Genomic DNA, 22,964 nt, shown 5'->3' on the forward strand with positions numbered 1-22,964 from the left:
AGGGAGGGAGGAGAGACAAAAGGACAAAGTTTGAAAAAGTGAAGTTTGGAATGAACAAGATTGGTCATAGTCATTCTCTGGAGAATAAGAATCACCCTTCCTTTCCTCCTTTTCTTTCTCTCTTCCTCCCCTACCTTCCTCCTCCCTGCTTCCATCTTCCCAGCTCTTCATAAACAATATTTATTGGTCACCATGTATGTGCCAGGCCTCCTACAGTTTTTGTTATTGTGTTTGGGTATTAATTTTAATCTGAAACCATACCTGATAGTAAGTCAATAAGAATCTAATTCTGCCTGACTTTCTGTAACTGACCAATCTCCAGTGATTTTTGGTTGCTTTGTGATTCTGGGATGTGTAAGGGTTAACTTTTTAATAATAATGAAGCAGATGACTGTTCTTTATGCCTTATCAATTCTTTCCATTCAGGGCATCAAAGTGTGGTAGGAGACAGAGATCCTAAGAATATAGTTAGGTTACAGTTTGGACCCACATATCCAAACTTCCCACATCAAAAATAATAAAATCTGTGATGATTCTTAGAAGAATTTTTAATAAGAAAAATCGAGATGAGGTTCTGCTGTACCAATCTAAGACTTAAAAAATAATTCGACTAGTTGTCCACCAAATCATATACATTTCTTTAATTTTCTTCTAATAAAGTACAGGGTCTTAGGAATGAGATTGGGGTTCAGATAAAGACTTTTTTTTTTTTGATATATCTCTTTCCAATTCTGGAATAGCTTTAAGACAATAATGGCTAACATTTACTGAGCTTTTAGTAGGTGTAGGCATTGCAATAAACACTTCACAACTACCCTGTGAGATATGTACCATTATTATCTACACTACAGATAGTGAGACAAAGTTGAGAAAAATTCAGTAATTTTCTTATGGCTATATAGGTGATAGATGGTGGAACCTGTTTTAGAAACTCAGAGCACTATCAGTAGCCATATACTACTCCTTCTATGGGTTCTAATTGAGCATTTAGAATAAATTATGTCTATGCCAGTTAGAGCAAGAGTTAGGTATATGTCTGTATCTATCTCATTGACTTTTTAGAAAATTATTATTTATTTATTTATTTTTGAGAGGTTTTCGCTATAGGGTGTGTGCGCTCTCCAGACAGACAGACAGAAAGCGAGAAATCACTCCCCAGGGGGGATGGTCACGCCGCAATCCCTTCTCCTCCATTCTCCTCTCAGGATCTTGGGCATGCACGCACACGCGCCCGGCATGAGTTTTAAGCCACCGGGTCCGGGACACGAACCGCGGTCGACTACATGGGAGTCCAGTGACATAGCCATTACACTAACTGCTGGTTCCCTATCTCATTGACTTTGTCAAACAAAAATTAAAAGAGTTTATTGTCTTGAACTGAGTTCCTATGCAAGGTCCCGCTCAGACTAAACCAAAATGGAGTCTACTCATGCTAAATGCCAAATAATTAAACTGGAACTTTACAAAAGAATATAGATCTTCAAACAGACTAGAAAATAGACTTCAGTCTCCCTGAGTCAGCTTACTGAGAAAATATTCTCTACTTTAATTCTTCCTGAAAAGTAGTCTGATGTATCTTGTTAACCTATCACTCTTTGTCTTTATTTATTTTTTCTTTTTAATTTATTTATTTACATTCATTCACTGTGCATCATTACAGCATACACGATGAGATTTTTCCATCTAGAATACACTGTATATTGGCTCAGTCAAGCACATCACCATATGTGTTATTGTCAACAAATAATTTTCCATTTCTTGTTTCCTGTATATTTTTGCCTTTTTCCCCATCCTTGATTCCCTATCTCTCACCCTCTGCCATCTCCCACCCTCATCACACACTGTGTCTGGTATCTATTGTTGCTTTCTATGCCCTCCCCCCCCAGATTTTATTGTTTCACTGAATATCTTAATTAATCTAAATGTTTTCAATAGCAAGCACAGCTGATGTATACATATCCATGAACACAAGTCTGACTTTAGGCATAAACCTCAGTGAGTAAAATGAACATACTATAAAGTAACACCTAGCTAGGACTATATAGCTTACCGCAGTCATCAAATAGGTATTTTTAATGCTTTCTTTAATTAAAAGAAAAACAGCTTTAGTGTTTTTTTCTGAAACTTTTTTTTAACTTAATTTACATTCATTCCCTAAACATTGTCACAGCGTACAAAATGTGATTCCCCATCCAGAATATACTGCATAGTGGCTTAATCATGCATATTATCGTCAAAAATTTTCCATTTCTAGTTTTATATATAAATATATATATTACTCCTATTTCTGGCCCTCTGTCCTTTCCCACCCTTTTCTCACATTAACTATGGTGTCTACAGTAGTCTTCCATTCTTTTTCCCCTACATTGTATTGATCACACAATTTCTTAAATAATCTAACTACTTTCAATAGCAAGTTTAGCTGTTAATTTCAAGAAAACAGTTTTAACTTAAATCAAAGAAATCCTAAGGAACATTGCTTAAAACTTAAAGCCAGGAAACAGGTTAGGATTCTGTTCAAATGGTAAGTACATGAACCTATTGACATCTCAAGACAGGACACAAATCCTTAAAACCGGACAACAAAGCCTACAAGAAAATCAGCGATGTTTTAGTCAAAAGTCATAAAATTCTATTTCACCAATTCAGTAACATGCACTTTATCTTCTGTTGTGGTTCTATTTTCCTGATTAAATTCTGGGATATAATATTCAACTCCAGACTTGTCCCTATGATCAATTTGTCCATTTTCTTAGTTTTTGAACTCTTATCTCTGTGTGTCTGTATTTAATTTTCCTGACATAGCACTCCCTTGAGAACTTCTTAGAGATCTGGTCTGGTGCTGGTAAATTCTTTCAGGTTTTCTTTATCTGAGAATGTTCTTGTCTTTTCTTCCCACATGAAGGATAATCTTGCCGGGTACAGTATTCTTGGTTGAAATTGCTTTTCCCTTAACACTTTGAATATATTTTCTCATTCTTTCCTCGCTCACATTGTTTCTGATGATAGGTCCGCTGTTATCCTGATGGGATAACCTTTGTAGATAACTTGATGTTTTTCTCTTGCCAATCTTAGTATCTTGTCTTTGTGGTTTTGGTCAATCTGGCTATAATATGTCTTGGAGAAGATCTTTTTGGGTTGCTTCTATTTGGGGTCCTTTGTATTTCTTGGGACTGGATCTTTGAGTGCCTCTCTAGGTTTGGAAAGTTTTCTTGCAGGATTTCATGGAATAGATTATCAATGCCCTTATGAGTGTTCACCATCTGGGATACCAATTATCCGGATGTTTGGACATTTGATGGTATCTAGTATTTTTCGTATATTATTCTCATTTTTTGAGCCATTTTTCTCAGTCTTTGTGGTGGATTTTTCTAGGCCAGCAATTTTTTCTTCTACGTCTGAGATTCTATTTTCTGTATGATCTAATCTGCTTTTAATACTTTCGAGGGCGATTTTGACTTCCTGTATCATAGCCTTCATCTCTAACAGGTCCCTTTGATTCTTTTTTAAAGTGTGTAATTCCTCTTTTAGATCTTGCAATAATTTCCTCACCTCCTGGAACATGTCATCTCCTTTCTCCTTTTTCTTTTGCAGTTTATTGTCTCTCTTCTCTCCCATCTCTGTTAGCTACATCATTATGAATATTCTAAGTTCTTTACAGACATTTCCATGATTTCCATTTAACTGTCTGTGGATGAAGAGGAGTTATTCTTTTCCCTGGGAGGAGAGGTATTTTCTTGCTTTCCCATATTTCTTGTGGTCCTGCTGACAGCAAGGGAATACTTTACCTTTAAAAAATTTTAAAAAGGAAAAATTACAAAAAAAATGAGAAGACAGAAGCAGGGAGTCTAGAGAAGCTCCCTACCACTCAGGTTTGTGGGCTGGAGGTTGAATTATCAGTAGGAAATCTTCATTTCTCTTTTACCCTGAAATCACTAGTTCTCAGGAGCCATGAGGAATCTTCATCTCTTCTTTATTTTTTTAAAAATAATTTATTTAATTTTATTAATTATTTTTTAGAGGTTTTTTTTTTGCCTTAGGGCGCATGTGTTTGTCAGACAGACAGATAGACAGACAGACACACACACACACACACACACACACACACACACACAGACAGAGAGGGGGGGGGGATAGAGAGTTTCACAGGTGATGGCCATGCTGTAATCCCTTCTCCTCCATTTTTCTCCCTATATTTTGTGCACACACGCTCACGTGCCCTGTGTGATTTTCAAGTCACCAGATCTGGGACTCAAACCGTGGTTGGGGGACCAGCAGTTAGCGTAATGGCTATGTTGCTGGACTCCCACATAGTCGACTGCAGTTCGCGTCCCGGACCTGGTGGCTTGAACTCCTGCCGAGCGCGTGTGTGTTCATGCCTAAGATCCTGAGAGGAGAATGGAGGAGAAGGGATTGTGGCGTGGTCATCCCCCCTGGGGGGTGATTTCTCGCTTTCTGTCTCTCTGTCTCTCTCTGCCTGTCTGATGAGTGCATGCGCCCAGTAGCAAAAAAAAAAAAAACCTCTCAAAAAAAAGAAAAAAGAAAAAAACAAAAAAACAAAAACAAAAACTGTGGTTGGCTATGTGGGAGTCCAGCAATGTAACCACTATGCCATCTGCTGGTGTCATTATTATTTTTTAATTTGCTAAAGGGCATGTGCACTCACTTAAGAGAGACCAAGAGAGAGGGAAGGTGAGAAAGCAAGCCGTTCTAGGCCTGAAACTGCAGTGGGTCGTGTGGGAGTCCAGTGCCTTAACCAACATGCTACCTGCTGGCCCACCCAGTCACCCTTTTTCTATTGCTCTGATTCCTTCTTCTCATCCTATATAACTCACTATTCCATTATTGCCCAGTGGGATTCATGAAGGGCAAATGAAAGCCAATTAGATCTACAGCTAAATTTGTTATAATTTTGACATTTGACAACCATAGTATACATTTTTTAAAGTTTTGTTAAAATGTTTTGGATATCAGTCAAATTGTAAAGGGACTAAAGTCTATTTTGCTTTAAACTAAGATTTTCTCCTGTATTAGGAAGAAAAGACTGGTAAGAACTGCCCTGGTATTTTCTTCTCTTTCTATTGCTATTCTGAGATAGAGTAAGATGGGTTTCTGACCTCTTTTTTCTTGCTTTCTACTTAAATAGTATTCTCTGACAGCTACATAGAGATTAGCCTGTGTAAAGAAAATCAAAGCTATTTCCTATTTGAAAAGGTTACTGGGGTAAATTATTTATTCTCCTCTGGAGATCTTTTAAACAAGCTCACCACACACACACACACACACACACACACACACACACATATGCACTAACACACATGAACACACACAAAACAAATGTTAATTTTAGAAAAATTAGAGAATTTTAAGGTCAGACTAGGTTGTTTTACTTGCCTGAATGTGGAAGGCAAAGTGGATCATCTTTGTTCTCTTATAAGACTTATTTTTCTTCTGTCCAGGTTACCGGCCATTCCATGTGCAGTACACAGAATCGCAATAAAAGACTTTAGTTTCTGTTCTAAGACCTTTGATCATATGGCAGAGCAATGTTGTTAGCCTTCCTTTTGACTTTAGAAAAACAGAAGTTTAGATTTGCAGGGTTAGGGCTACACATTTTAAGAACCATACAAAGCCTTGTTCTCTCTATGGTTGATGTTATTTCTTTGGAAAGAAGTTAAGACCTTTTAGAAGGTGGTTCACTATTTGAAATGATGGGGAAAATAGGAAGCAGTTTCCTTAATAAAGTACATAATGATATAACATGCCCTAATAGTGTGTGTGTGTGTTTTTTTTTTTTTTTTGGAGAGGTTTTTGCTATAGGACTTGTGCGCTCAATCAGAAAGACAGAGACAGAGAGACAGAAAGTGAGAAATCACTCCCCAGGGGGGATGACCATTCCGCAATCCCTTCTCCCTCATTCTCCTCTCAGGATCTTGGGCATGCACACACATGCGCCCGGTGTGAGTTTAAGCCACCAGGTCCAGGACTTGAACCACGGTGGACTACATGGGAGTCCAGCGACATAACCATTACACCAACTGCTGGTCACAATAGTGTGGTTTCTTTAAATAGTGTAAGTGATCCAGTCAGACACTCATTGATTTCTTTGTCATTATGATAAGCAGTATAATGTCCCCACCTCCCTGCAAGTTAATGCTTCAATCTCCAGACCTGTGAATATGTTACCTTGGATGACAAAGGAAATGTTGCTGACATTATTACATTTAGGATCTTGGGGATGGGGCGATTATTCTGGATTATTGATGGAGACCCATATAATCATAAAGGTCCTCATAAGTGATAAAGGGAGGGACAAGAGTGAGACTTAGAGTTAGAAATAAATTTGGTGATGCTATGCCACCGGATCTGAAGATAGAGGAAGAGACCATGAGCTAAAGAGAGCAGGAAGTCTCTTGAGCTGGAAAAGACAAAGTAATAGCATTTCTCCTGAAGTCGTCAAAAGAATAGACCCTTCTCAGACATCTGGCTTTCAAATTTGTAAGAGAACAATTGTTTTAAGCTATTAAATTTGTGCTACTTTGTTTTAGCACCACTAGGAAACTAGTACTTACCATGAATTGTAGTAACAGCCATGAAATATGCATGAAACTTGTAATTTTGGAATTAGCATAGGAGCAAGGTATATGATAGTAAACCAAAGTGTATGAATAGTCTCATTGGTGTTGAAATTAATGTTAATTTGGAGAATATCATACCTATTTAAAAAATATTTCTATATATGCCTCTGATATAAGAAAAAATCTGGGATTATTAAACCACCTGCAGTGCTTTGTGTAACTGTATCATAATCAAATACTGAAAGACAATGAAATTAGAAAGGAAAAGGAAAATGAAGAAGACATGTTGTAAATCTATCCACGTGGATTATTTTAAAATGAAAACGATCCATGTACCTTATAATTTAAGAATAACTTTGAGTATTATAGATATAAATTTTTGGAGCTCCTTAATTGTATAACAAGTGTCTAAATGTGAGGAATAAAAATTTATGAATTCTATGTTACTTGAAGTAGCCTTAATCAGAGCTTTATTTATTACTATTCTTATTTATCTCTATCCTCTATATCTATATCTATATATCTATAAGTAAAACTGATTCTCTTAATGCTTCTGAGGAATTGAGATATGTTAATCTAGTTTCAATATCAGATAAATAATTGCTTAGTGCACTTTACTGATAACTTGAATATTAGAAATTCAAACGAGCCCTATCTAATAAGCACTCTTTTTTTTTCTTTTTCTTTTTTTTTTAAGAGAGATTTTTGCTATAGGTCACATGCGTTCACTTGGAAAGACAGAGACAGAAAGACAGAAATTGAGAATTCACCCCGTAGGTGGGATGACCACACCACTATCCCTTTTCTTCTATGCTTTCAGGGTTTGGGACATGCACACACTTGTATCCAGCATGAGTTTCAAGCTGCTGGGTCCGAGACTCGAACCATTATCAGTCATGTGGGAGTCCCGCGATGTGACCATTACACTATCTGCTGGTCCCAAGTCACTGTTAAGGAACTGAGATTTTGGAATCATAAGCTCTGAGTTCTAATGTTCTTTCTTAATATTTGCATAGTTCTTATAGTCTTCTAGAACTTTTAGAGTAAATTAGTTACATTCTATCTTGGTCTTTTTGTGCTGCTGTAACATAATACCACAGATTAAGCAATTTATAACAGAAACTTATTTTCTCAAAGTTCTGGAGGCCAGGGTGTCTAAGATCAAGGCTCTGGAGGGTTCTTTCTAATTAGGGCCTTGTCTCCGATTCCATGATGGCATCTTGACAGTGCATGTCTTCACATGGCAGATGAACAGAAGTGAAAGAAAACACTTTCAAGCCCTTTTTATATTAGCTTTAATCCATTCATGAAAGTGGAGCTCTCATGACCAAAATACATCCCAACACTGGCTCCTTAGCCCCCACCTCTCAAGACAGTTGTATTGGATACAAGGTTTCAGCATGAGTTTTGGAGGAAAAAAAAGCATTTAGACCCTAGCACACTCCTTTCACCTGACAGATTATCTGGAATCTTAGCCTCTTGGAATCTTCTTTTCTATCTATGAAGTAGGATTATGTAATGCCATCTCTCTAATAACTTCAGGTGATTTAAGAGCTTTGGATGACTTAAAATGACATGTTGCATTTAAAATACTTTGCCAACTTAGTATATTATATATGTGTAAGGTATTTTTATTTTTATTTTTATTAAACTAGGATTAATTAGTTGGAAGGCAGTATTCCTTGACAGCACTTGATAATAGTGATATGGCCCTTTTAAGGAATGCTATCGTTCTTTGAAAATTCACTCATGCTAGCTTTTGATAGGCAAAGATGATAATGAGTCTCTTTTCTCTTTTCTGGTTGACATTTAGCCCCAGTTTGCCTTTCCTTCACAGGCTTGCTAGTTTCTTTTCTCTATCAGAGAGTATAAGCTTGTATACTATGACTAACGATATCTTTTCCTCTTTCCAGTTTCATTTCCTCGGTCCCATCAGTGGAGAGGATACCTGGCTCTGGTGTACAGTTCTGTTTCATGTGTCTTGGGGCTGATTTTTTCCATAGGTAGTACAAACGGATGAGAAAAATATGGTCTTAATATCAGAATTTTGCTTTAAAGACAACTTTTAATAATGAACTCTGCGTATTTTATTGAAGAATATCAGTATAACTTTATTTCTGCTCTGTGTGAAGCATTCCAACATAATATCTATTGTTCATTACTTTTAATGTTCTCATTAACCTAACACTTTTGAATGAGTCATAGAGTTAAAAGTGACTGGAAGTGAAGATACTATCTAGGAAGTTGCTGTTCCTGCACATTTTGATGGCTTGAAGCTAATGCAGTTTCCTAAGGTGCCGATTTGGAAGAAGTAAATGACATTAGGCATAAGCAAATATGTAATTAAAAAAAATACCCAAAACTATAGCTGAAAATGTGAGTAACCAATTAAAAAAAAATCCCTAGAAGCATTAGGTTAATTCTCACCAATTTAAAATGGATTCTACTGCAGAAGGTTTAATGAATCATTATTTGGAAAACCATGGAAAGGTATTTCCTTCCCTGGTTCTTCCTCTCCTTTTACTATTTTCTTTTTGTCTACTCATTCTCCTTGGTGTGTCTTGACCTACTGTACTTTTTGTTTGTTTGTTTGTTTTTTCTTTTTCGATTGATTAAATGTGGCTCATATACACTATGAAATACTACTAAGCCATAAAGAATGAGACTCTGTCATTTGATACAAAGTGGATGAATGTAGAAAATTTAATACTAAGTGAAATAAGCCCGACTGTGAAATATAAACATTGTATGACTTGTGCTTTTGCCCTTCAAGATCTTCCTTCATCTTATCCAGTCTCATGATGTGACTGAGATTACTCTTTGTTTAGCCAATATATACTTACCACTCTTAGTAGCACGACCCTATTCAAGGAACTTACGGGTTCAGCTAAAATATTACATATTCTAATCTCTCTCTCATACTCTAGTGGGACCATGTGTCTAAGAGCTGGCTGAGGAGTTGGGTGAGATGTGAGATTTTAGGAGAGGACCTAAAAGGTGCTATAAAGTGCCTTCTCCTGCCTTTCCTGCCTTATTTCAGTTTACTGTAATGCAGACATGATAAACAGAGCTTGGGGAGCTCACTGGACTAGCAGGTGACCTTGGCGATGGAAACCTTACCCTGAGGATCATAGTGTAGAAAGCCAGGCACATGACTCCTAACTGATAGATTATAGCTGCTGAAATAATCCTGTCCTCCCCACCTCTATGGCTAGAGAAATAGATTTTTATTCTGTTAAAACTACTGTTATTTTGGCCTTTCTGTTATAATAAGTAAACATACTCTTACTTGGTAAACATAAATTGCATTGATAGCTACCATGTCTTTTTCTCTAGCCTTATTCTCTAAGCATCTGACTCATAATTCAAGATAATTATTGGATATCTATTACTGGATATCCTTTTTTTTTTTTTTTTGAGATGAAACTGAAAAGCATTTTAACAAGAAATTCTTTCAAATATCAAGATGTATCTCAGAACACCTCACCACCAAAGATTTGGTTTACTAAGAAGCCTGGCTTGGACAGCTAAACATGTCTTTAGACCACAAAGTTAACATTAACTACATCTATATCTATATCTATATCTATATCTATATCTATATCTATATCTATATCTATATCTATATCTATATCTATATCTATCTATATCTAGCTATCTATCTATCTATATATGTATATATATATCCATATAGATATATATATATACACACACACACACATACATATATATTACAACAAATATTACCTTGATCTATTAAAACAGGCTTATGTGAAATTAGAATAACATTACTAGCTCTGTGTTAGTGCCTAAAGTATCACACAGTATCACACTTAGAAGTAAAAAGAAATCTTACCTTCCCCTTACGTAGTTACTGTCATGCCTTACAGGTGTTTAAAATGTTAACCAAAAATAAAGAAAAACAATTCTTGAAAAAATATATATTATCAGAGGGAATGAAGACAAAGTATCGAACACATATGTAAGTCATTCTTCAGGCAGAGCTTAATCTACTCCTTCCATGCATGATATGTCGTCATTTCCTTTGAGGGGTGGCATTTCTTCAGTCACAGCAGCACTGGTGTCATCAGCAGTAGGGTCATCTTCATCAGTACCCAGACCAAGTTTGATCATCCTGTAGATTCTGTTAGCATGTGTCTGGGGACCTTCCAGACTAAACCCAGAAGACAGGAGTGTGGTTTCATAAAGCAAGTTGACTAAATCCTTCACAGACTTGTCATTCTTGTCAGCCTCTGCCTTTTGCCAGTTCTCAATAATGAAGTGATCAGGATTGATCTCCAGGTGTTTCTTTGCAGCCCTGTAACTCTTTGTTGAGTTGTCTCTTAAGGCTTGCGCTTTCACAGTTCTCTCCATATTTGCTGTCCAGCCATATGTGCTTGTGACGATGCAGCATGGGGATATTACCAACTGGTTTGAGACAACACCCTCTCTACTTTTTTCTCCAAGATCTCTTTCATGATTTTGCAAAAGTTTTTGAACTTTTTTTTCTCTTCCTGTTTCCTTTTCTCTTTTTCATCTTCTGTAAGTTCTAAACCCTCTTTGGTGACTGACACTAAAGCCTTCCCCTCAAATTCCTTCAGCTGTTGGACACAGTACTCATTGATAGCTTCGATCATATAAATCGCTTGTAAGTCATGCTTCCAAAGATGTTCTGTGAAGGCCGAGTTAGCTACCTGGTCTTTGGTCTCACCTGTGATACAATAGATATGCTTTTGGTTTTCCTTTATTCTGGTGCAATAATCCTTCAGGGATACCATCTCATCACCAGAAGCAGATGTGTAATACCTTAACAGCTCTGAAATTTTCTTATGAGTTTGAGAGTCTTTATGAATTCCAAGCTTTATATTTTTAGAAAACTGCTCATAAAACTTTTCAAAGTTCTTTTTATCTTCTGCCAATTCAGTGAAGAGTTCTAAGCATTTTTGACCAAATTCTTTCTGATAACTTTCAGAACTTTACTTTGCTGCAACATCTCATTGGAAATAGTTAGAGGGAGATCCTCAGAGTCCACCACCCCTTTAATGAAATTCAGATATTTAGGGATCAGCTCCTCACAGTTGTCCGTGATGAATACTCTGTGTACATATAGTTTAATATTGTTACTTCTTGTTTTCAAACAAGTCAAAAGGAGCAGATCTATGGAATGAAAAGAAGAGCTCTGAATTCCAGCTGTTCTTTACCTGAAAGTGCTTCACTGCCAAGTAATCTTCCCAGTCATTGGTCAAGCTCTTGTAGACTTCTCCATACTCTTCATTGGTAATATCATCAGGATTTCTGGTTCAAATAGGTTTTGTTTTGTTGAGTTCTTCTTGATCAATATACCTTTCTTTAATCACTTTCTTGTCATCATCTTTCTTTTCATTGTCTTCTTCTTCTTCAGAACCAATATCTTCTATTTTGGGATTGTCATCAGTCTCCCTTTCTTCCTTTTCTTTTTCCCTTCTTTCTCCCTTTTCTTCAGCTTCATCATCACTGACTTCTTTATCATGCTCCTTCTTCACACAAAGAGTAATGGGATGACCAATAAACTAAGAATGTTTTTTTCACAATTTTTTTTATTCTTCTTTACTCCAAGTACTCAGTCTGGTCTTCTTTGAGATGCAGGATAACCTTTGTCCCACAGCCCATGGGTTCACCTGTGTCAGTCTTAACACTGACTCCCAGGCATACTGCTCATCATCATCATGTCTGGTGATCATAGTCACTTTCTCAGAAACCAGATATTCAGAATAGTAACCAATGCCAAACTAGCCAATCATAGAGATATCTGTACTAGCCTGCGAAGCTTCCATGAAAGCTTTGGTCCCCATCTTGCTGATACTGCCAAGATTATTAATCAAGTTGGCCTTGGTCATTCCAATCTCAGTATCTACTATAGTGAGGGTTTGATCTTGTTTGTTTGGAATGAGATTAATATGCAGTTACTTCCCAGAATCTAGTTTACTGGGATCTGTCAACTTTTCATATCTGATTTGTCCAGTACATCAGATGAATTTGAAATAAGCTCCCTCAGGAAGATCTCCTGGTTGGAATAGAAAGTATTGATGATCAATGACATCAACTGGGCAATTCCTCCCCCTCTATGGGCTGGTCTTGGGTCTGGGTTTCCTCAGGAATCTTGGCAAAGGACCATGCAGTATCTGCACTTCAGTAGCACCCAGACACTGAAGCAACTTACACATTTTATTATTGTGTTCCATAAGAAACTCAAAATTACCTTTTCCAGACTGAACTCATAACATCCTTCCACTTCCCTCAGTAGCCTGACCTCAGTGGTTGGAATTTTATCACTAGTCCTGTTATCCAAGAAAAGCCCTCCCAGTACTCTAGATCCCTCTTCCTTTCCCCATCAAATCCAGTCACCAAATTATTTTATTTGCTTTTTTCTTGTAAATATTTATCAGGTTTTTCTCCATCTCTCTCACATAATCCCAACTCAGTTTCTTCTCATCTCCAGCCTTTACTAGCTACTTAAATAATTCTATTTTTGATTTGATCCTTCTCAGGTCTATTTTTGTTTACAATGTTGTCAAAAGGGATTTATTTAAAAAGAAAATCAGATCATATCAGTATCCTGCTTCAACCCTTTCAAAAGCAGCCACAGGCTCCTGATCTTGGCACACATTCACCTTGTAGTTGTCCTATTCACTTCGTAGTAGTCAGCACTGCCACTTTGTCCTGTATCTCATTCCATAGAAATACTGCAATCCACAGTTTCTGCAATATGCCTCTGTGCCTTTGTTCTCATCACTTCCTTTGCTTGGAACTCTGGTCTCTTCCCCCTTTTCATAGTTAATCTTTCTTCTGTTCAATGCTTATTCTTCTTGACATTAGTTTTCCTTATATCCTCTGTGAAACCTTTTGGACTGTCATCCCCACTTGGCTGAATTAGTGTTTTCCATAACCCAGACTAGTTTTCAGTAGGAAGGGTCTGAGGATGAGAAAGAAGGAAGGAGATACTGGGGTAGGACTATAGATTAAACATATGTAGTTATAGGACTTCCAGTTAAATTTGAATTTCAGATAAAAAAGAACACATTTTGTACACATTTTTGTACAAAATGTGTCTCGTATACTATTCAGGACATATTTGTACTTAAGGAAATTCTTAGGTGTTCTGGGCCAGCCAGATGGCATGGTGGTTAAGGCCATTATATCCCCACATGGCTGAATGCATGTTTTGAGTCTCAGACCTGGTGGCTTGGGGAACATGCCAGGCACATGTGCATGTGTGCCTGATATCCTGAGAGGGGAGTGAAAGGGGGGGGGGACTTGTGGTATGATTTATCACCTTGGGTAGTGCTTTCTTATTTTCTCTCTCTCTATGGTGAGCACATGTGCCCTATAGCAAATTAATTTAAAAAATCATTGGGCATCCTGTGTTTTATCTGGCAATTCTACTTTGAAGTCACATTAGCATATTTCTCATTTTTCCCTAGGTCTCTTCTGGCATCACATATGAAAATAATGGTGGTAAAAACTTTATTTATATATTTAAAAAATATTTTCTTTCTCTATTATAGAATGTATGAAAGAGAAAGGGAAAAGGTGCCTCCCAATGAGGTCTGGTCATGCCTCAATCCTACTTTCTCCAATTCTCTATCCTGTCAGGATCCTGAATGCATCCAGCCTGTTGTTGCTGGGGCTGGGATTTAAACTCTAGTCAGCTGTGTGGACTACAACTTCATCTGCATAGCCTTAAGTATTGTGCTGTGGTGTTGGTCCAATAACCAAGTTTTAGTCATCATTTGGTTCTGCCTTGGTTCCAACCCTGGAACAGAGCCATTCCCTAGTGCTGTGTGTGTGTGTGTGTGTGTGCGTGCATGTGTGCATGTGTGTGCGTGTGTGTGTGTGTGTGTGTGTGAGTGTGAGAGAGAGAGAGAGATAAACAGGGTGGATGGTAGGGTGATCTGTTCTAAATGAGGGGGCGAAGCTTGTAAGAACACTCGCTCCTTTTCTATACACAGCTCTACCTCTAGAGTGGGGGCAAATCATACCCTTGCCTATCAGGTATTAATTGAGCTTGTTGAAGTGTCATCCTGAATCACTACAACTCTGTTTACCACTCTAAAGAGGAAGAAAATACATTCTTCACTTAGCTCAAGCAGCTTCCTACAGCCTCAGGAAGCCCCTCAGAAGGCAGCAGGGGTCAGAAATGGAGGGGCCAGCTGTGGCTCCTCCTGAGGAGAGAATTGCTGAGAAATTGCCCAGAGTACTAATGAGGTGGGCCAGGCTTGGCTGTTCACTTGAAGGGGCAGAGAAGGATTGAACATTTCTTGAACAGCGACCATATGGCATCTTATGCCTGCTATTTCTTTATGGTTCTACAGATCTCTATTCAGAAATACAATATATGATTCCAGCAGCTTTCTGAAACTAATGGTCATATGGACTTCACTGCAGGATCTGCTTTTATGATCCATGGCATTATACAATAATTATATTTATAGAAGTGAATTTATCAGTAAATTATACTGGATATTTAGACATTGTAGGAATATGAACTTTCAAAATAATGATCTAGGAACTTAAAACATCGAAGTGACTAGGACTACCTTTTACCTAGTTATTTTTGGTGGATCCAACCATCTCCACTGTGAGTTACAGATTTCCTTTTCCTGTGAAGGAGTTATTGCTAACCCAGGGAGCCTCCACATCAGGCCTGCTCAGTCTCTTGCTGGTCTCCCTTCTCACAGCTGGAGTTGCAACAGATGGGTTAGTGACTGCAGAGAAAGAGATGAAATTAACACAGGTAATGAGCAGTACTGTTACTGATGGTGGGATTTTGGTTCACTTGGGAAAATTCCAGATGCTCAGAACCCGCAATAAGATAAATCAAAACCTAGTTTTGGGAAATAAAAGGGATGTAGCTGCAATTTACCCTTTATCTAGATCCAGCATGGCGCTGAACATGGCATGAGATAAAGAGGCAGCTTGGGTTGGCCTCTGTTCTTAGTTTGTTGTCTAAGAAAAGAGCTTTCGAAAATTGGAGCCATTTTATATTTTTTCATTTTTTAATTGACTCATGGGCATTTAAAAAATATTTATTGAGGAATATGTCACATGTTCTTTAGAGGCTAATGGTTTCTATTTATCTAGATCTTCTCAGGAAGCAGTGGGGTAGGATCATGCCACCTGCAACTTATAGGTCAGAAGTGAGCCAGTTGTTGTTTTCACACAGAGAGGGGTACTAGTGTCTAATGATCCTTGCCATCCTTCCTCCTTCTCCCCTTTCTCCTTCCTTCTCTGCTTGCCTTCTGTAGAATTTACTGAGTGCTACTATTATTCACAGTGCCAGAGATAAAGCAGCAAGCAAAATAGAAAAAAATCCAAGCACTGGTACTCTAACTGGGGAGATAGGCCTTAAACAAGAGAAATATGAACATACCCAGTATGCTAGATTGTGGCAAACACCTGGAGAAAACCAGGAAAGGGAGAGAGGTATCATGAATATAGTTACCAATTTCAGATAAAATAGCTAGAAAGCCCCCACTAACAAGATGACATTTGAGTGAAGGTTTGAAGTGAGGAAGCAAGTCATCAAAATTCTGTAGGAAGAGCATTTTAGGAAGAGTGACCTGTAAGAGCAAAAGCTCCAGAGAAGGAATGTGTCTCGTATCTTTGAGGAATAGTACAGGTGGGTCAGAATAAGGAAGGGGGAGTGTAGTAGGAGGTGAGAGAGGGGTGAGGGGACCAGATTGCATGTGGTATTGAGGTCTTTGTGAGGATTTTGGGTTTTATGTTGCATGAGATGAGAAGTCATTTGAGGGTTCTGAGCAGAGAAGTAACATGAGCTAATATGTTTTAAAGGGAGCACTCTGGCTGCTATTTTTTTTTTTTAATTTGTGCATTTAGAGACAGAGAAGAGAGGAGAGGAGAGACAGAGAGATTAAAGCATCTCAAACAGGTTTTTCTGCCATGATCCACTCCTAGTCTCAGGCAGCCTGGATCATGGGTGTGCTCACACAAGCCCATCATGTATTTACAGGGAGGCCCCAGGATGTGAATATGGAACCTCCCAATGTAAGTCCAGTTGTGTTACCCTTGCACCACTCTTGGGCCCTCTGGCTGCTGTTTCGACCACATACTGAAGAAGAGTGAGGGCAAAAGCAAAAATTCTAGTTAGACTCTTTCAACAATCCAAGAAAAATGTAGAGGAGGCTGTGAGAATGAGTTGGCTTTTGCATATATTTAGAAAGTAGCTCTAAAACAAGATTTGCTAGTGGATTGTATGCATGGTGTTACAAAAAGTAAGAAGTTCAGATGGCGCTAAGGTTTTTGGCCTGATACTGAGATGGGGAAGATTGTGGAAGGAGCAGATCTTGGTAGAAATATAAAAAATTCAATACTGGGTATGCTCACTTTGTGATGCCCAGAGACATGGGTATACTGGACTTGTGTTCGAGGAGAAGTTCTGGATAGAGACATACATTTGATCACTATCAGCCTATTATCAGATATTTGTAGTCATGAGGCTGGGTGAAATACAAGGTAGAAACAAAATTATCTGGCCCAGCCACTGTGGCACAAGTGGGAGGGTACTTCTTAATGATGGCTGATGCCTTGTAGGAGGCCCATATTTAGTTCTCAGTCCAACCTACATAGCCAGGTGTGGTGCATGTGCCTGCGGTCCTGGCTGGATGGGAGGTTGAGTCAGGAGGATCATGACAAGGCAAGACTGTCAAAAATACCTTTCTCTCTCTCCTCTCTCGCTCTGTTCTGTTTCTGTCTCTCTTTCTCTCTCTCTCTCCCATACACATTTAAAAAAAGCAAAAATGTCAAAAACTGAGTTGTCAGATATTTCAAATTTGAAGGTTGACAATATGACAACAATAAAGTAACCAAGGACACTGAGGGAAGCATCCAGAGAGGAAAAAGGGAAACCATGGGAATGTGATGGCCCCAGAACCAAGTGAAGAAAGTTATCTAAAGTGGAGGGGGTGGTTGATGCTATCAAGGGTCAACTAGGGGGGTTCTGAGAACTGTTCATGTGGAGGCCGTAGTGGCTGTAGTAAGAGCAGAGCCAGTGGCATAGCGAAGGAAATTCTTTGTGGGAGAGAAGTGGAGGGAAAGGAAGGAAAAGATGGAAAGTGGCGAGGCGTAGACATCTTTAAAGGGCTTTTACTGTAAAGGGAATGAGTAGCCAGAATGAAAATCTGAGTCAAGAGAGTTCTTTCCCTTCCCTTTCTTCCTTCTCTTCCCTTCCCTCCCCTCCTTTTTGTTTTCTTTCCTTTGCATATTTGATATTAAATAAAATATGTGCAAGGCCTTTGGGATTCTCACAGGTTCTAAATGTTAAAAGAAAGAAAACACTAAAACAATTGGAATAAAGGAAAGAAGGGCAGAAGACAAAAAGGAAGGAAAAAAGAAAGGAAGGAGGAAGGGAGGTTGGGGAGGAAGAAGGAATCTAGGACAGACACTGTAGGATCTAATTGCTGTGAGTTCAGTTCTAGTGCATTGCTGTGTTACCTTGGACACATTATTCACCATTTCTAGGTCTTAAGGGCCTCATCTATAAAATGGGAAAATAGGAATCATTTTTCCTCCCCAGAATTTCTGTAGGAAAGTTTTGTGAAAAGTGTAATACACCACAGGGAATGATAAAACAATCTTGTTGGGAAATGAAACATAGTTTAGAAAATGGAGAGTAAAATTTCAGCAGATATTAAACTATTTTTTAACTGATAAAAAAGACTGTGTCCTAGTCAGGTGTAAACAAAGCAGGCCACATTTTCTTTGATTATCAAAGACTAATTTTATCATTGTGCAGCTAGTATAAGCAGAGCTCTGTGCTGAGTCTTTATTCCCATGCTCAGAGACCTTCATATCAGAAAACAGAATTTAAATATACAAAGACTTTAAAATGAAAAGGAAATATAAAAATTTTATAATACAGAATTTGGCAAAATACATTTTTTTCTATTACCAGTTTACAAAATGCAATACTGGCAACATTGTACCAATTTCTTTCAGAGTTATATATTGCCAGTGTAATATATTTTTAAAAAATCATTAAATAACATTAAATAGTCATTAACTTTGTCTCATTTACCATGCACTTAGGTGAAGAAAGTCAATTTTTTCCTAATTCCGGAATCCAGGCCTGAGATTTACAGCCCTGCTTCTGCCAGAAAAGCAAGAATGAATTGGGAGCACACAGGAAATATAACTCTAAGAATGCATGTCCTGGAAATAGATTATCGAGTGATGACAGAATCAAGACTGCTAGAATAACTTCTGCTTCTGCCAACGATTTGCAAAATTAATTAAAATCTCAGTCATAAAGTATTCATTATACAAAGTCAGAAGGGGAAACAGAATAGCCATACCTTTAAACCCACTTGTAACTTTAGGAAGAGTGTGGTCTGTGAATCGATGTATAAAACACCCTCATGACAACTGAAAATGCCAAGCTGTAGTTATACTCTGGTTGCTCTAAGATCTTTTTTTATTTTTGTCTTTTCACCATGATCAAAAGAAACAGGAGAAAGAGGGAGAGAGAGAGAGGAAGAGACAGACAGGTACCCTCAACAGAGTCTCCTTGCTTTAATCTACCCCTATTCCAGCCCGTCACAAATCATGGGCACATTCAAGTCCAGCATGTTCAGGGAGGTCTCTGGATGCAAACCAGGAACTTTCCCACATGGGTCAGGCTTGCAGAGTGTAGTGTTTTACTGTTGTACCACAATCTGTCCCTCACTCTAGGATTTTAAGAAAGCAATATACTTTCTCATATACTTCTTCTCACCTTTTTTTTTTTTTTTGAGAGGTTTTTGCTACAGGGCACGTGCGCTCACCAGGCAGAGAGAGACAGAGAGATAGAAAGCGAGAAATCACCCCCCAGAGGAGATGGCCATGCCACAATCCCTTCTCCTCCATTCTCCTCTCAGGACCTTGGGCACTCACGCACACGCGCCCGGCGTGAGTTTAAACCGCCGGGTCTGGGACTCGAACTGCAGTTGACTATGTGGGAGTCCAGGGACATAGCCATTATGCTAACTGCTGGTCCCAGCTTCTTCTCACCTTTTAAAGTGGCAGTAGATGACTGTCAAGTTGAATTTTTAATGTTGAGATCACCAATTGGCAAATTGTGAAAATGTATCCCATTCCCACTCAAGAATCCCTTTTCCATCAAGTGCTTCCCTGTGACCATCCTCTTTATCTCTCCTGGCATCGTGCATGCCTTTCTTTCTGTTCATCTCCTCCCTTCATGCTTTTCCATTTTCCTAGACAGTTTGTTTTTGTTTTTGTTTTTGTTCTTTTTTTCTTGAGAAGGCCTTAGTGATGGAGAATAGCTCCTGTGCTTGGAGGGCTGCTTTGCAGCTTGGTTTTAGCTGCTTCCTTAGTGCCTGGAACTGACTGCAGGCCTTCAGTAAGTGCTTATTAAGTCACATAAGGGACAACTAAATTGGTCCAGAGTCAATGATCCTGAGTCAACTTTACAGAGATTAAATTAGGAAAAGGTGAAACTTAAGTAATTCTGGATATGTAGCTAATATGAGTTTATATGACTATTTTCATCAATGCTGCTCACAAAGACAATTTTAATATTATTGTGGTAAGTAAGCTTTTCAAATTTATGGCTCTGAGGTTCTGTTCTTCAAATGTAGAAGGGTACCTACGGACTGAATTGGCCTCCCCATCCCTCCCCCCTTACCCCCAATGCATATGTTGATGCCCTAATTCCCAATGTGATGCTATTTGTAGATGGGACCTTGGGGAAATAGTTAGGTGTTGATAGAGTTATGATAGAGTTATGATAAAGTTAGCACTCATAAAAGAGAGGTAGACACACCGGAATTCTCTCTCTGCCATGTGAGGATATAGCAAAGAGGTAACTATCTACAAATCAAGAAGAGAGCTCTCAGCAGAAACCAAATCCTGTCAAACCTTGGTCTTGGACTTTCTAGCCTGCAGTACTGTGAGAAAATAAATTTCTGTCATTTAAGCCAAACAGCCTTTGACATTTTGTCTTAGTGGCCAGAGATGACCATATAAATAAACATAAATAAAGAAGTTTGTCTGTATAACTTCTAAAACTTTGGTTTCAACCTGTAGACCAACGGCCCCTGGAGACCTAGATTTATTTAAAGGGATCTACAGATTCATGCGAATCCAAAATTACTTTTTGTTTCTTTAAAATATTTTTTGGCACATATGTGGATATTTATTTTTTTCTTTCAAATTTATATAGATGCTATAGTTCCCTTTAATTTGTAAATTAATTTAAAGTGTACCAAAGTCATTTCAGCTTTTTATTAGATATATTCTTGGTAAATGTATTGGATTGTCAGAAAAGTAATGATGCATTTTCGCATAGGAAAATAGAAAAATATGTCATGACTTTTCTGACAAACTGATATAATAAAAATTCAATACTATCATGTAATCTGTGAATATCAACTTAAAAAGTGATCTAAGTATTTAAAAGAAGTAAGAGACTGGCCCCATAGCCTAGTGGTTAAGAGAGTCAGATACCACATGGCCAGTTCTGACTTGAGTCCCAGAACTGGTGACTTGAAACACATGCTGGATGTGTATGCCCCAAATCCTGACATGGAAGAAAATGGATTGTAGCATGACCATGTACAATTGGGAGGTGCTTTCTCTCTCTCTCTTTCTCTAGTGAGCATGTGTGTCAGGTGCCAGTTGTTGGTGTGGTGGTTAAGGCATTGTACTCACATGGCCAAGTCTGCAGTTCAAGCCCTGGATCCAGCAACTTGAGAAACACGTTAGGTGCGTGCATGTGCATGCCCAAAAACCCAAGAGGAGAATGGAAGAGAAGAAATTGTGGTGTGGCCATCTGTCTGCAGGGTGATTTCTCAGTTTCTTTAACTCTCTCTGCTGAGCACATGCTTCTGGCAGCAAATTAAAAAAAAAAAGGTGTTAATTGGACTATCTTAAGACCTGATCTGTGATATTCCTATTTATCATCTTAATTGCAGAAAGTTGTGTTTCATGAAGAAGCGAGGACACTGTTCCCATTTACCTTATTTATGGAGGCATGTGGGAACAAACATGGTGCTACTTATGTTAGCCTACTATGCAGTGTATTTCAAGAAAACTTTCTTCAGCAACTGTCTGAGCTGTTCTTCTAAGAAGTTTTTATCTATTCATTCTGAAAGAGAGAAAGAGGGAGACAGTCACCCAATAGATCTTCATGATCTACTTCGAGTGTCAGCCATCCCAGGTATACCTGGTATGCTCAGGGATGTCCTAGGATTTGAAACTAAGACCTTTCCTGTGTGGGTCCAGTTATGTCACCACTCTGCTACCACCTGACTCCCTGAGTCTCTCTCATTATAAAGTTTACACAAAAATTAATGGGAATAAGCTAGACACCATTTTATTCTTCCCATTTCCTGCCTTTTCTATTGTTTCTTGTTCTCTTTCAATAAAACACAAAAGAATAAACTACACACACACACACACACACACACACACACATACATCCCTTGCCCCATCCCTAAACCCCTAAACAATTCTCATGACAGTAAAATGCTAATGAAATTGTCCCATGTGCTCATTCATGACTGGATTGTTTTCAAACAGGACTTCCTGCTGTACCTCATAAAGTCTCGTTGAGAAATTGTACCTGATTATTGACCCATGAGGCCTGAGATCCCTGAGTTTTTTCAGTGATTTACCAGTTCCCACATAAGTTGGAGAGTGCATGACTGTTATAGCTTGAAAGTTTGAGTCACCCAGAATTCATGTGTTGGGACTCAGTCCCCATTGTGCTAGTAATAGGGGGTGGGTCCTTTTGGGAATTGATTAAATCATGAGGGTTCGACTCTCGAGAATGGGATAAATGTCTTCATTAAAGGCCTCAGAGGGCTGCCCTGCCTGTCCATCATGGCTGCCCATGGTGACACAGCCACAAGGCACAGCCACAAGCAACCCTCCCAGGCTGCCATCTTGATATAGGACTTCCCAGCCTCTAAAAGTATGAAAATATATTTATGTTTTTCATAAATTACTCAGTCAGTGGTGTTTTATTAAAGTATCCCAAACACACTAAGGCAAACGGATGCTCTACTATTGACAGCCTGTATATTCTGCCGCTGCCTGAGCTCCGGTTTAGTAGAACAGCCACATAGCACCAAAGGATTGCAAAAATTTGCTTTGTGAATTTGTGCTTTTCAAGGTAGAAAGGGAACAGAGACAGCTCTGGTAGCTGTCATGCTGCTTTTATGTCTCTGCATTTGTCTAGGCAATTGCCAAACCCTCCTGAGGATCTTGGATTTGAGCTCATTTTATCTTTGAAAACTTTTCCTTTACATTAATTTTCATTTCAATAGATCCATGAGAAATTGTGGCAGCTCTAATAACGTGAACATTAAAAAAATCCCATAAAATAAAGGT

The 22,964-nt window shown here is 38.4% G+C and overlaps 1 pseudogene; it reads right to left on the minus strand.

Annotated features, from left to right (window-relative positions):
• Positions 1 to 10,440: 10,440 nt before the first annotated feature.
• Positions 10,441 to 22,964, minus strand: part of LOC102500421 (heat shock protein HSP 90-alpha-like) — a 15,751-nt pseudogene continuing 3,227 nt past the window's right edge.

This window comes from Tupaia chinensis, unplaced genomic scaffold, assembly GCF_000334495.1.
Source record: "Tupaia chinensis unplaced genomic scaffold, TupChi_1.0 Scaffold143894_1, whole genome shotgun sequence".
Classification (NCBI taxonomy): domain Eukaryota; kingdom Metazoa; phylum Chordata; class Mammalia; order Scandentia; family Tupaiidae; genus Tupaia; species Tupaia belangeri.